The 14,301-nt window shown below is 43.8% G+C and overlaps 1 protein-coding gene across 1 annotated transcript in view; it reads left to right on the top strand.

Moving 5' to 3' along the window:
• Positions 1-14,301, top strand: part of LOC126248128 (glyoxylate/hydroxypyruvate reductase A-like) — a 539,820-nt gene that overhangs the window by 162,441 nt on the left and 363,078 nt on the right. The window lies entirely within an intron of this gene.

Here is a 14,301-nt window from a genome sequence, read left to right as displayed (position 1 = left end):
CATTATGCATAGCGTCAGTCGCTGATATCGGTCTATATTCTATCGTCCTCAGGCAATAGTATTTGGGACAACGTTTGCTGACAGCCATTGTCTCTGTGACTCAGGAGAAGCAGGAGCATTGGCTCCCACTTAACTTCGAACCTCTGTTAATAGCTATCCGCTTGCTGCAGAAAAATTAAACACCAAAGTTAGGTTCAAGTATTAAAGTACAATTCATGGCTGGAGCCAATATTATATACATTATAGTAGAGTACACAGAAAACGTAAAACGAGGCGTTGTGTATCATTCCCCACCCATGAGGGGCAATGCACTGAAGCGCCAAAGAAACTGGTGTAGGCATGCGTATTCAAGTACAGAGATATACGGCGTTGCGGTCGGCAACGCCTATAATAGAGAACAAGTGTCTGACGCAGTTGTTAGATCGGTTACTGCTGCTACAATGGCAGGTTATCAAGATTTAAGTGAATCTGAACATGGTGTTTTAGTCGGCGTACGAGCGATGGGACACAGCATCTCCGATTTAGCGATGAAGTGGGGATTTTCCCGTACGACAATTTCACGAATATGCCGTGAATGTCAGGAATTCGGTAAGACATCGAATCTGCGGCATCGCTGCGGCCGGAAACAGATCCTCCAAGAACGGGACTGAAGAGAGTCTTTCAATGTGACGCAAGTGCAATCCTTCCGCAAACTGCTGCAGTTTTCAACCCTGGGCCATCAACAAGTGTCAGCGTGAGAACCACCCAACGAAACATCATCGATATGGGTTTCGCAGCCGAAGGCCCACTCATGTTCCCTTGATGACTGCACGACACAAAACTTTACGTCTCACCTGGGCCCGTCAACATCGACGTTGGCTGTTGATGATTGTAAACATGTTGCCAGGTCGGATGAGTCTCGTTTCAAATTGTATCGAGAGGATGGACGTGTACGTTGTGGAGACAACTTCATGCATCCATGAATCCTGCAAGATTCATGTCAGTTCCTTTCAGCACTACTTCAGACATTAGTCGAGCCCATGCCACGTCATATTGCTGCTCTTCTACGTGCCCGCCAGGGGCCTACACGATATTAGGCAGGTGTACCAGTTTCTTTGGCTCTGCAGTGTAGTACGATGACAATTAATTATTTTCTGACCCACATATCATACACTGAAACCATACTTAAATGTAATCCTGAACTAACCAAATTCAAGAAATCCGTATCTATGAGATCAAGGCATATTTACAAGTAACATAAATTATATAAAATAAATCATTTGTAATGCTAATTACAAATCCTGAAAACATTCCACAAGATTTCGGGATTGCAGCCGGACCTCATCGACTTCTTTCCACGATATTTCGGCTGACAACCTTACAGCCATCTTCAGGCGAGTGTATTGACACTGGAGATTGTTAGTGCAAGTCGCTCTATTTATACGTAAAAGTGCCGCCGGCGCGCATGCGCAAGTTACCGTAGCATGTGCGCCACCTGTCGATTCCAAGGCCCTCTACAATATTACTGCATCTATGGAGCGCAAACGAATGCGTGAAAAAAGTAAAACATGCACGCAGATGCGTCCAAAACAATAAAATGCAAATTTTCAATATTAAAATTAAAATTACTTGTCGCTCGACATGTCAGAAGCCATAAAAAGTTTTCTTTTGGTTGAAATTAAAGAAATCAACGGGTCCCAGGCCTTATTCAATAAAAAGCCGCCATCACGATTAATGAGATTTTCCGCCAAACGTATTTCCACGGATTCCTTCACAACAGAATCCCAGAAAGATCTCGATGGGGCCAAGATTTTCGTGGCCGAATAATCCATAGTATGTCCTGTGGAAATACAATGTTCGGCTAAGGCCGACTTACTGGACTGTAAAAGGCGAGTGTGGCGCTCATGTTCAACGCAGCGGTCGTGTACTGTGCGTGTGGTCTGACCAATGTAGGCTTTCCCACACTCGCAAGGTATTTTATAAATTCCAGCCTTCCGTAATCCCAGATCATCTTTGGCTGAGCCCAGAAGAGCACGAGTCTTTGTAGGTGGCCGGAAGATTGCTTTCACACGATGTTTCTTTAAAATTCTGCGTACTTTCGATGAAATGTTCTCGACATATGGGAGAAATGCTCTGGACTTAAACACCTCCTTTTCCTCTTGATCTTGTGGGTGGTCACGTTTTTTCCTCCTTAAAGCAGTACTGACCTGATGTGCAGAATATCCATTATGTTGAAATACAAATTTCAAGTGTTCTAATTCGTCTGCAATTCGTCTTTATCAGACACGACATGTGCCCTATGCACCAACGTTCGAAGAACGCCCATAGTTTGTGACGGGTGATGACAGCTTGACGCCTGCAGGTACAGGTCCGTATGCGTGGGTTTTCGATAGACAGAATGCCCCAATGACCCATCCACCCTGCGTTTAACCATGACGTCCAGAAATGGTAGGCAACCATCCTTTTCAACTTCCATCGTAAACTGAATGTTTGTGTGGATGGAATTCAGATATTGTAAAAACCGTGAAAGCTCTTCTTCACCGTGAGGCCACACTACAAAGGTATCGTCGACGTACCGCCAGAAGACTGTTGGTTTCAACATCGCCGAATCGAGAGCCCTCTCCTCAAACTCTTCCATATAAAAGTTTGCTACCAAAGGGGACAGAGGACTACCCATGGCAACACCGTCAAGTTGCTTAAAATATTCAGCGAGGGAATGAAGTTCTCCTCTGAAAACATCTTTTAAATTTAATTATTACTAAGGCGTCAGTCACATTTGATGTTTGCTGTGAAATTGACTCCACTGCAGTCTGCATGAACCCATCCAGAACTCAGGATGCAGAGATACCTGTTGTCCATTACGACGAAATTCCCCATAGAATATGCACATGTCAGATGTGTCACTTGTGTGATACGAATTAGAGACTAGTTCATGAGCGTCAAAATAATACAATTCAATATCTTCACAAAATTCCGCTTCGTAATCAATTTCATCTGACGGGGTGCTGTCGTCACAAAAAAGTATCTTTTTCTCCTTAATCTGTTGTTTTCCTTTTAAAACCTCATTTTCTGCGGTTGCTTTAGCAAACATTTCTTTTTATCCTTCCTCATTTTCGTTTCTTTCAAAATCCTCTTCGTTGGAGTGAATGTTAGAATTTCTGAATATTGTTGAGGCCTTGATTGTCTTGATACTAATGGGTTTATTGTCAACCTAGGTATTGGAGAAATGTCTAGAATAGACAGCACTGCTCCGCGGCAGCAAGCTTCATTATCTGCGTCTGATTCGTCTCTTCGTTCAGACGTCTGGACCCCCACAGGTTATTCGTTCTACATCTACTTCTCCATCTACAGAGATACTCCGCAAACCACCGTACGATGCGTGGCAGAGGATACCCTCTGCCACTACTAATCACTCCTATCCTGTTCCAGTCGCAAAGGCAGCGAGGGAACGAAGTTCTCCTCTGAAAACACATCTACACTCCTGGAAATGGAAAAAAGAACACATTGACACCGGTGTGTCAGACCCACCATACTTGCTCCGGACACTGCGAGAGGGCTGTACAAGCAATGATCACACGCACGGCACAGCGGACACACCAGGAACCGCGGTGTTGGCCGTCGAATGGCGCTAGCTGCGCAGCATTTGTGCACCGCCGCCGTCAGTGTCAGCCAGTTTGCCGTGGCATACGGAGCTCCATCGCAGTCTTTAACACTGGTAGCATGCCGCGACAGCGTGGACGTGAACCGTATGTGCAGTTGACGGACTTTGAGCGAGGGCGTATAGTGGGCATGCGGGAGGCCGGGTGGACGTACCGCCGAATTGCTCAACACGTGGGGCGTGAGGTCTCCACAGTACATCGATGTTGTCGCCAGTGGTCGGCGGAAGGTGCACGTGCCCGTCGACCTGGGACCGGACCGCAGCGACGCACGGATGCACGCCAAGACCGTAGGATCCTACGCAGTGCCGTAGGGGACCGCACCGCCACTTCCCAGCAAATTGGGGACACTGTTGCTCCTGGGGTATCGGCGAGCACCATTCGCAACCGTCTCCATGAAGCTGGGCTACGGTCCCGCACACCGTTAGGCCGTCTTCCGCTCACGCCCCAACATCGTGCAGCCCGCCTCCAGTGGTGTCGCGACAGGCGTGAATGGAAGGACGAATGGAGACGTGTCGTCTTCAGCGATGAGAGTCGCTTCTGCCTTGGTGCCACTGATGGTCGTATGCGTGTTTGGCGCCGTGCACGTGAGCGCCACAATCAGGACTGCATACGACCGAGGCACACAGGGCCAACACCCGGCATCATGGTGTGGGGAGCGATCTCCTACACTGGCCGTACACCACTGGTGATCGTCGAGGGGACACTGAATAGTGCACGGTACATCCAAACCGTCATCGAACCCATCGTTCTACCATTCCTAGACCGGCAAGGGAACTTGCTGTTCCAACAGGACAATGCACGTCCGCATGTATCCCGTGCCACCCAACGTGCTCTAGAAGGTGTAAGTCAACTACCCTGACCAGCAAGATCTCCGGAACTGTCCCCCATTGAGCATGTTTGGGACTGGATGAAGCGTCGTCTCACGCGGTCTGCACGTCCAGCACGAACGCTGGTCCAACTGAGGCGCCAGGTGGAAATGGCATGGCAAGCCGTTCCACAGGACTACATCCAGCATCTCTACGATCGTCTCCATGGGAGAATAGCAGCCTGCATTGCTGCGAAAGGTGGATATACACTGTACTAGTGCCGACATTGTGCATGCTCTGTTGCCTGTGTCTATGTGCCTGTGGTTCTGTCAGTGTGATCATGTGATGTATCTGCCCCTAGGAATGTCTCAATAAAGTTTCCCCTTCCTGGGACAATGAATTCACGGTGTTCTTATTTCAATTTCCAGGAGTGTAGAGTGCATTGTTTGTTGTAAGCAGCCTTAAGTGTTCCGCAGAAAGAAACTTATAATGACTGCAGTCGATGGGAAGTGTGTGATGGGAAGAAGACTCTACAATGACATTTTATTTGCAGAAATTGCATGACATTAAAGATTTGTGACAGGAATGACTCTCCATAATCAGGACGGTTGGACTGGCAACTGAAGACTGTGGCTGTTTTGCGAAATGTCTTAGCCATTTTAGAAGCAATTCACCAGTGATCCTCCCTGACTCTGAACAGCAATAAATGCTTCCGGTAGGTCCTCCATGTGTTAATGCGATCGCCATTCTCACGCCGGCCGGCCGCTGTGGCCGAGCGGTTCTAGACGCTTCAGTCCGGAACCACGCTGCTGCTACGGTCGCAGGTTCGAATCCTGCCTCGGGCATGGATGTGTGTGATGTCCTTAGATTAGTTAGGTTTAAGTAGTTCTAAGTCTAGGTGACTGATGACCTAAGATGTTAAGTCCCCATTTTTCTCACGCCGGGAAAAATAAATGTGGACAGTGTAAACATGTCAATAGCACTCAGAGCACAACACACAATATGTTTCGGCCCCGATCCAAAATTATAGCAGTTCCTAATTGCTTCTGTCTTTTCGAGCCGATGACTGACGGAGATTCCTGTACTGTGGAAGTTCTTGTCCTGTCGACATTGTAAATCAGTGATAGTGGAAATTTATACTTCTCAGAAACTGACATGATCTTGTCATAAAATAGTTTTATCTCTGTTTAGTAAATGCAAGAATTCTGCTCATACTTGTTGGCTCAGCTTCCTGCATGCTCAGATTTGGATGCCACCTCAAAAATCCTTGTGCCCTATCTTTCCCATCCAATTTAGTTTCAGAGCTTAAACTATGTATTAACTTACTTCCTTCAGCAAATTCGTCAGCAATTCGTCTTCTTTCTGTTAAGAGCAGATGAAGGGCAAAATTGCGAAAAAATCCTAATTCCTTTTACTGCGTAATTTGTTAGATTGATTCTTTAAGAATAACACTGCCAAGTTTCATAATCTAATTCTGGGTGTAACATATTTTTAAAAAGTTTCAAAAAATGGTTCAAACGGTTCTGAGCACAATGGGACTTAACATCTGTGGTCATCAGTCCCCTAGAACTTAGAACTACTTAAACCTAACTAACCTAAGGACATCACACACATCCATGCCCGAGGCAGGATTCGAACCTGCGACCGTAGCAGTCGCGCGGTTCCGGACTGCGCGCCTAGAACCGCTAGACCACCGCGGCCGGCTTTTAAAAAGTTTGTTTGGGTGTCTGCGCCTGCCTCGCCCCCTCTTTCTATGCTGTGAGCCGGCCAGAGTGGCCGAGCGGTTCTAGGCGCTACAGTCTGGAACCGCGCTGCTGCTACGGTCGCAGGTTCGAATCCTGCCTCGGGCATGGATGTGTGTGATGTCCTTAGGTTAGTTAGGTTTAAGTAGTTCTAAGTTCTAGGGGACTGATGACCTCAAAAGTTAATTCCCATAGTGCTCAGAGCCATTTGAACCATTTATGCTGTGATCTACGCCTTCCCTACGCTGTAAAATTTTTGTGCGTTAAGTTTTCCTCTCACTGCAGGTGAGTCTAGAAGGCTGTGGGAAAGGTTGTCTTTGCTTGTTCCTTTGTTTACCACCTGTTTTTTCTCTTTTTTTTAGTATATTTGCTGCAAACTTCTTTCAGTTTTTAGTTTTGCATATATCAACCTGTTTTGCTCGAAATGTGTCGTAACAGTGAACACATATTCAAAAAAAGTGAGGAAATGTCGAATTTCACGTAAAGGGTGCAGGAAATTTAACTAGCAGTGTTACAGATGCTGGTCCTAATTGTTAAGAACAATTTTCGACAAAGTCACTGAGTTCATCGAGAAACAAAATTAGTGAAGGAATTGATGATGAACTGTGTTTGCCATGGCTTGCCACTTGCTGTTTTAGATGTCACAAAACCAACCTTCAGGTACCTAGCCAATCCTGAATTGCCGAAAAAATGTGTACATGGGAAAACACAGAATACAAATTAGAGCTAAATCACCTTATACGGATGCGTTGTCCAAAAGCAGTATTTGTGTCCTCAGTTGTTGTGAAGATAGCTGCATGTGGTGCCTGTCTAATGTTCTGTTGTGGCAGTGAAGGTAGGATTAAGTGCCTGCAGTCACTGGGTTTCCATCCAGGTGCATTCACACTGAAGATACTAAGAAGCATCGATGAAGCGCGAGTGGACAAAGCTCAGGCAGCAGAAGGAAAGTTGGCTAGGCAAAGCAGGCAGGTGAAGAGATTGCTCCAGGAAGACGAGAAAGAGAATATTGATTATGGATATGGGCAGTATTATCCACTAGAGGTATAACAATATTGTCAAGAACTGAAATAAAAACTTTAAATTCGGATTGTCGTAAACTGACTGTTTTGAGCCATAATGTACCTTTCCCCAGGAACTATGAAAGCTAAAATCCTGAAATTTGGAATAGTTCTTAAGAATTACTTACTGAATAGTCCTGTGCAGCACATTTCCGTTATCTTTTCTCTCAGAAAAGTTCTCGGGGGAATAGAAAACTGAAAAATTAATTTCAAAGCAACTATGACCTTAAACAACAATCTGTTCCACACGTTTTATTAGCCTCTTATGAAGATGTAAATTGTAAAGTTTCAGTTTTATTGCTTCAGTAGTTTACGTTGAAAAGCGCAGTATAAAAACAATGGTAATTAAAAATTCAAATGGTTACAAAATATATGTCGATATACATTTTCAAACAAGAACTTCACAAAATATCAAGCAGTTTGTTGTACATAATAGTCTCAAATTTTACTGCTTTAGCTGTAATATTTTTGGAGATGTATATGTTTAAGTACAAATGCATTTTCACCTGCATCTGTCCTGAAACTCACACCATAAAACAATTTCGCCAATATCAGCAAATGTTCAGCAAGTTCATTTAACTTTTGTTCACTAAACACTGTTTTTGAAGAATTTTTGGACAATCTGTAACATTCGTCATCGTCCCGTTCCGAATTGTAGCCTCATGAATACCAAACCGTCGTACAGCTCCCCTAATTTTATTTCCATTTCTAAGTGCAGTCACAGCTGCAGCTAATGATTCTACAGTCCACGAAGATTTACAAGTTTTTCGGGCGCAATTCCGAACCATATCTAACTAAGAGCATCGTAAATTTCAGAGATTAGTTATCTTGAAAACTTCCGACCGTGTAAGCCCGCCAATACACGTAGACAAGTGTAGCACTGGTGATAAAGCATACTGCTTCCTAAAGCCACATCGTTTCTTCGTTATAACACTATCAACTTAGTTATCGGTCACTTCGTTTTTAATACACTCCATATTTCAATAACATAGAGGCGGCAACTGTTTAGTAACGCCGATATGGCAGTCGTTGAGTTTTACTCACAGAGGCAGGGCATTACGAACCTGCCCGGCGGATTTGGAGGAACTGTGGTTTGGTCTGCCGACTAAGGAAACACCTTTGACTGTACCAGGAATGGGATGCGCGTTCTCCACACGGCTGCCAGACTGGAAGCCAATGCTGTGATTATATGTTTCCGGGAACGTATATCTCAGCGGGTATGTGATTTAGTGCTATATTTACCTACATTTATAGTGGTTCCACTGTAATTCATTAATATCCTCTAAAACACGCACACAATCAGTCATGTTTATCTTCCTACCGATGAGAGTGGCTCAAACTTGTGAGGTAGCGTGCCCATTATTCTTCATATCTGAGATGAGCTTCACTTCGAAGTCTCTTTTCGGACATGTAGCATAGTAGCAACACTGAATTTGCCTCATTGAGGCCTACTATGTAGACCCAGAAAGCTATATAGTTCCATTAAGAAAAACAACGAAATGTATTCCTTTACCTCGATGGTTAGAAAGGTTACGAACGCACGATGGTCGTGGTGAAAACAGATCATCGGCATCTTTAGCATCCTAAAAGATATTTGCGATGAAGGAGTTACCTAACAGATTCTGTATCTGCGGAAAAATAACACAACGAAAATGTAGCTACAAACTATATGCCTATTATTATTTGCATAGCGTCAATGCTTAAGACATTCTTTATGTTCTGCTTCACGAATAAATGTGAAGACGTACAGAAGTAGAACGCATTAATTTTAGTTTTGACACGTGTATAAAGCTATGCATGCTGTTGTTTTACATATTTAGTATTGCTTATTCTAATGAGTTCCAGATGTAATTCAGGACTTAATTTAACTTGGAATTTGCAGATTTTATTTTTTTAAGCAGGTGCATTTAAATAACAAGGCATTATCCGCGAAACTGGTGACGACAGGTTAAATAGAGAAGTCAGTTTTTGCTGTGGAAGGTTTATTTTCTGAAACAGGAACATGATTATTTGCCCTTCTATGTTGTTAGCATATTTAAGTGTTTCTAGCATATTCCTGAGTTTCGAGTTAACACAGAGACTCCGGGTGGACGTTTAAATCGTCCCTATTTCTGTACATTTTCACCATTTTATGCAGTACGTCAGCTATCAGCCGTACGTGACTCGTCGATATAGATTCGTCGAGCATTTCCTCATCCATCACCTAAAATTCCCAAATTTTGTATTTATATTAGATCTCATGTATAGAATCCTTCTTTGTCCAAAATCCGTTATTAAGTTACATCCATAACGAAGTAGTAACTGTGAGAGATAGCTACAATGTCGAGAAACAACGGTAAGGTATCATAAACAACATACAGAGTGAAGTACTCGTTGGTATTACGTCCGACTATTCACGTTTATATTTTTCGGAGTTTCCCAGAATCGATTCATTGTAAGCCTAATTCCAGCATGGTTCCTCTGAAAAAAAAAAGGAAAAGAAAAGCACGGCCGATTTTGTTCTATGTCCTTCTCCAATCCGAGGTTTTCTCTCTGAACATTGTGGAGAAGATAAGTTAAACCCTAATCTGCAATTTTAAATATAGTCCATCTTCAGTCTCAAAACTTTTATTACTGAAAAATGCGTTTCAAAGCCTATTGGTCTATTTTAAGAAGCTTTCTATAGCAACTGAATTAGTTTTTCATCATTTCTGCGCTGTCTACAAAAATATTCTTCATTACAATACTTTTCTTCTTTATTACATAAATTTATAACATATTCATAAATATCTTTTAATATAGAGTTGAAAGTACACTTTCTGCTAGTATTTTTGTACTTTTGTGCATTTTCATCTAATATCACCTACGAGTAAAACATATAGTGCCTTATACTTATACCCCTTTTCCATTATGGCTGACAATTGAGGGATGCGTGTCACAGGCGTACAACCTAACAAGCTGTTTCAAAGATTTTAATAAACTGTCGACTCCTGAAATCATAAGTTTCTTACAAAGAGATTTAATTTAGTAAATTTCTTTATACCTCGTTGCTGCTCTTTAAAGGGCACTGCTAAAAGACTGTGTCTATTAAATTTCGTTTTCCTTAGCAGGTCATCAACTGCTTATATGAAGTGCAAATAAATTTCCAGCTTTCCAAAATATCAAGTCTCTTTGCTTTGTTTCATACGAGTAAAAGCTTTAAGTTCTCATATTTATCATTTTTGATTTGACGAAATGTCTGAAGCGAAATGCATCCATGTTCTCTCTAGAATGTGTGTGGAAGCTACAGTCTGTCTGGCCAATGTACTATACAGGATAGTTTAAAAAGTGTACTTTATACATGCAATGTTTCCTATTTTGCAGCTGTGTGATTTTATATTGTGAGTTACTTGGTGTCCCTACCTGCCTTTTGTGCAAAAAGAAAATTTAATATAATTCTTCACAAACAAATTCCCTGTTTTGTGGAAAATCCTTTCGAGATAGAGAACACGCAATTTTTATAATCATTCTGTTTTTGTAGCCTTTTTTGAGCTTGTTTTTAATTTCTGTAGTCATCTTATCAGTCAGTGTCTCTGCGTAACTATTATTTTTGTTATTGTGTTTCTTGTTATTAACTCATGTTTGGAGTTATTTTCCGTAAGCGACAATTCAAATGCTTAGGGCAGCGTTGATCTAAAGTCAGCACTCTTGTGCAAATGGGCCTGAGTTATGTGTTGCATATGGTGATATGAGTGTAGGTTTGTTTTCTGTCTACAATAAATGTGTCCTGTTGTTGCTTTTTACTGATTGTAATGTTCAAGAAATGTACAGGTTTCTGTCTTCACGTTGACCTATGAATTTGGTATATCTACATCTACATACATACTCCACATGCCACCAAACAGTGCATGGGAGGGAGTACCACAAGTATTGGGGCAAAGAGTAAGCTGGGCCATTTTGTTTCAGCACGTTGCATACATTCAGGGCCAAGTATACATTCAGAGGTAAATTATCCCCTCCACTGATCTTATTGTTGTGCTAATTGATTTGTGATACTGTGGGGGTTGATTTATCACCCCTGTGGATAATCAGTATTTCTGTGAAACCCCATGCTTCCCCTCACCCTCTGCCTGCCCCACCCCTCTGGAGAAAAGGACACTTTTTTCTTACCCCCTCCTCAGTTCAGTTCTGAGCCACTTTTGCCTTTCCTGGCAAACCCCCTTCCCACTCTCCCCTCCCCATCTGGAAATTGGTAGGAAAAAAAAATTCAGTCAGTGGTGAGCTGCTGTAGAGGAAGGATCTCCAAGCATGAAATTCAAATCATTGTCAACTGACATAATAATATACACTACTGGCCATTTAAGTTGCTACACCAGGAAGATGACGTGCTACAGACGCGAAATTTAACTGACAGGAAGAAGATGTTGTGATATGCAAATGATTAGCTTTTCAGAGCATTCACACAAGGTTATCGCTGGTGGCGACACCTACAACGTGCTGATATGAGGAATGTTTCCAACCGATTTCTCATACACAAACAGCAGTTGACCGACGTTGCCTGGTGAAACGTTGTTGTGATGCCTCGTGTAATGAGGAGAAATGCGTTCAATCATGTTTCCAACTTTGATAAAGGTCGGATTGTAGCCTATCCCAATTGCGGTTTATCATATTGCGACATTGCTGCTCGCGTTGGTCGAGATCCCATGACTGTTAGCAGAATATGGAATCGGTAGGTTCAGGAGTGTAATACGGAATGCCATGCTGGATTCCAACGGCCTCGTATCACTAGCAGTCGAGATGACAGGCATCTTATGCACATGGCTGTAACGGATCGTGCAGCAACATCTCGATCCCTGAGTCAACAGAGGAAGACTTTTGTAAGACAACAACCATCTGCACGAACAGTTCGACAACGTTTGCAGCAGCATGGACTATCAGCTCGGAAACCATTGCTGCGGTTACCCTTGACGCTGCATCAAAGACAGGAGCGCCTGCGATGGTGCACTCAACGATGAACCTGGTTGCACGAATAGTAAAACGCATTTTTTTGGATGGTCGCATCCGTGTTTGGCGACATCGTGGTGAACGCACATTGGAAGCGTGTATTCGTCATTGCCATACTGGCGTATCACCCGGTGTGATGGTATGGGGTGCCATTAGTTACACGTCGCGGTCACCTCTTGTTCGCATTGACAGGACTTTCAACAGTGGACGTTTCATTTCAGGTGTGTTACAGCCCGTGGCTCTACCCTTCATTCGATCCCTGCGAAACCCTACATTTCAGCAGGATAATGCACGACCGCATGTTGCAGATCCTGTACAGGCCTTTCTGGATACAGAAAATGTTCGACTGCTTCGCTGGCCAGCACATTCTCCATATCTCTCACCAATTGAAAACGTCTGGTCAATGGTGGCCCAGCAACTGGCTCGTCCCAATACGCCACTCTTGATGAACTGTGGTATCGTGTTGAAGCTGCATGGGCAGCTGTACCTGTACACGCCATCCAAGTTCTGTTTGACTCAATGCCCAGGCGTATCAAGGCCGTTATTACGGCCAGAGGTGGTTGTTCTGGGTACTGATTTTTCAGGAGCTATGCACCCACATTGCGTGAAAATGTAATCACATGTCAGTTCTAGTATAATATATTTGTCCAATGAATACTGGGTTTATAATCTGCATTTCTTCTTGGTGTAGCAATTTTAATGGCCAGTAGTATATTTTGCAATTCAGTTAGAATGTTCTGTACTTAACCTAATTGTGGCAGACAGGTTCCTCCCCTTCCTCCCTCACCTTCTATAGTGCTATAACTGCAAGCGCCGAGGAATGCAATGAAGTGCGATACATTAGCCATTGTTTCAAGTCACCTGCACGCCTGGAGACAGTGGAGTACCGGACATGCTGTCATTGGCATCTGTCAACCAGGTGCCACTAACACTGGGTGGGGCGCTGAACAGTGACAGCTCACATCGCTGTGGATGCCTGCAGGCTAACGGCATGCCCTGCAGTTGTGAGCATCTGCAAGGGCCGCAAGCGTCGCCACACGGCCGCTGGCGGAACTACCGCAAGACTGAGTATGCGCGAGGTACCCGTCCTCCGCATTGCATGTGCACAGAGAAACCACTATTGGACACTGCATAGCCCGTCCACAGAGAAACCGCTGTCAGACGCTGCACAGCCCGCCGCCACTGGGAGCCGCACTTGCTGATACCAGTCCAAGTGGACGCACATACCTACCTGCCCAAATGTTCTCGTGGTTCTGAACAAAGCACTTGGCGGCATTCCTATTATGGGCAAATACCAGACTCGCTTCCTGTCTGTCTGTCTGCCTCTCTCTCTCTCTCTCTCTCTCTCTCTCTCTCTCTCTCACACACACACACACACACACAAGTTCTTATTTCCTCTTTGTCAAATTGATTAATTAATTAATTAAATTGATCATGAGAAACCCTCTGAAATATGAGTAATCCTTTTTTCCTGCTTTCAGATTACACTCGCTAGATAACTCAGATACAGGGTGTTTCAAAAATGACCGGTATATTTGAAACGGCAATAAAAACTAAACGAGCAGCGATAGACATACACCGTTTGTTGCAATATGCTTGGGACAACAGTACATTTTCAGGCGGACAAACTTTCGAAATTACAGTAGTTACAATTTTCAACAACAGATGGCGCTGCAAGTGATGTGGAAGATATAGAAGACAACGCAGTCTGTGGGTGCGCCATTCTGTACGTCGTCTTTCTGCTGTAAGCGTGTGCTGTTCACAACGTGCAAGTGTGCTGTGGACAACATGGTTTATTCCTTAGAACAGAGGATTTTTCTGGTGTTGGAATTCCACCGCCTAGAACACAGTGTTGTTGCAACAAGACGAAGTTTTCAACGGAGGTTTAATGTAACCAAAGGACCGAAAAGCGATACAATAAAGGATCTGTTTGAAAAATTTCAACGGACTGGGAACGTGACGGATGAACGTGCTGGAAAGGTAGGGCGACCGCGTACAGCAACCACAGAGGGCAACGCGCAGCTAGTGCAGCAGGTGATCCAACAGCGGCCTCGGGTTTCCGTTCGCCGTGTTGCAGCTGCGGTCCAAATGACGC

Source organism: Schistocerca nitens, chromosome 3 (genome assembly GCF_023898315.1).
Source record: "Schistocerca nitens isolate TAMUIC-IGC-003100 chromosome 3, iqSchNite1.1, whole genome shotgun sequence".
NCBI classification, from domain to species: domain Eukaryota; kingdom Metazoa; phylum Arthropoda; class Insecta; order Orthoptera; family Acrididae; genus Schistocerca; species Schistocerca nitens.
The sequence above is the reverse complement of the archived record's forward strand: the minus strand, read 5'-3'. Positions and strand labels throughout refer to the sequence as shown.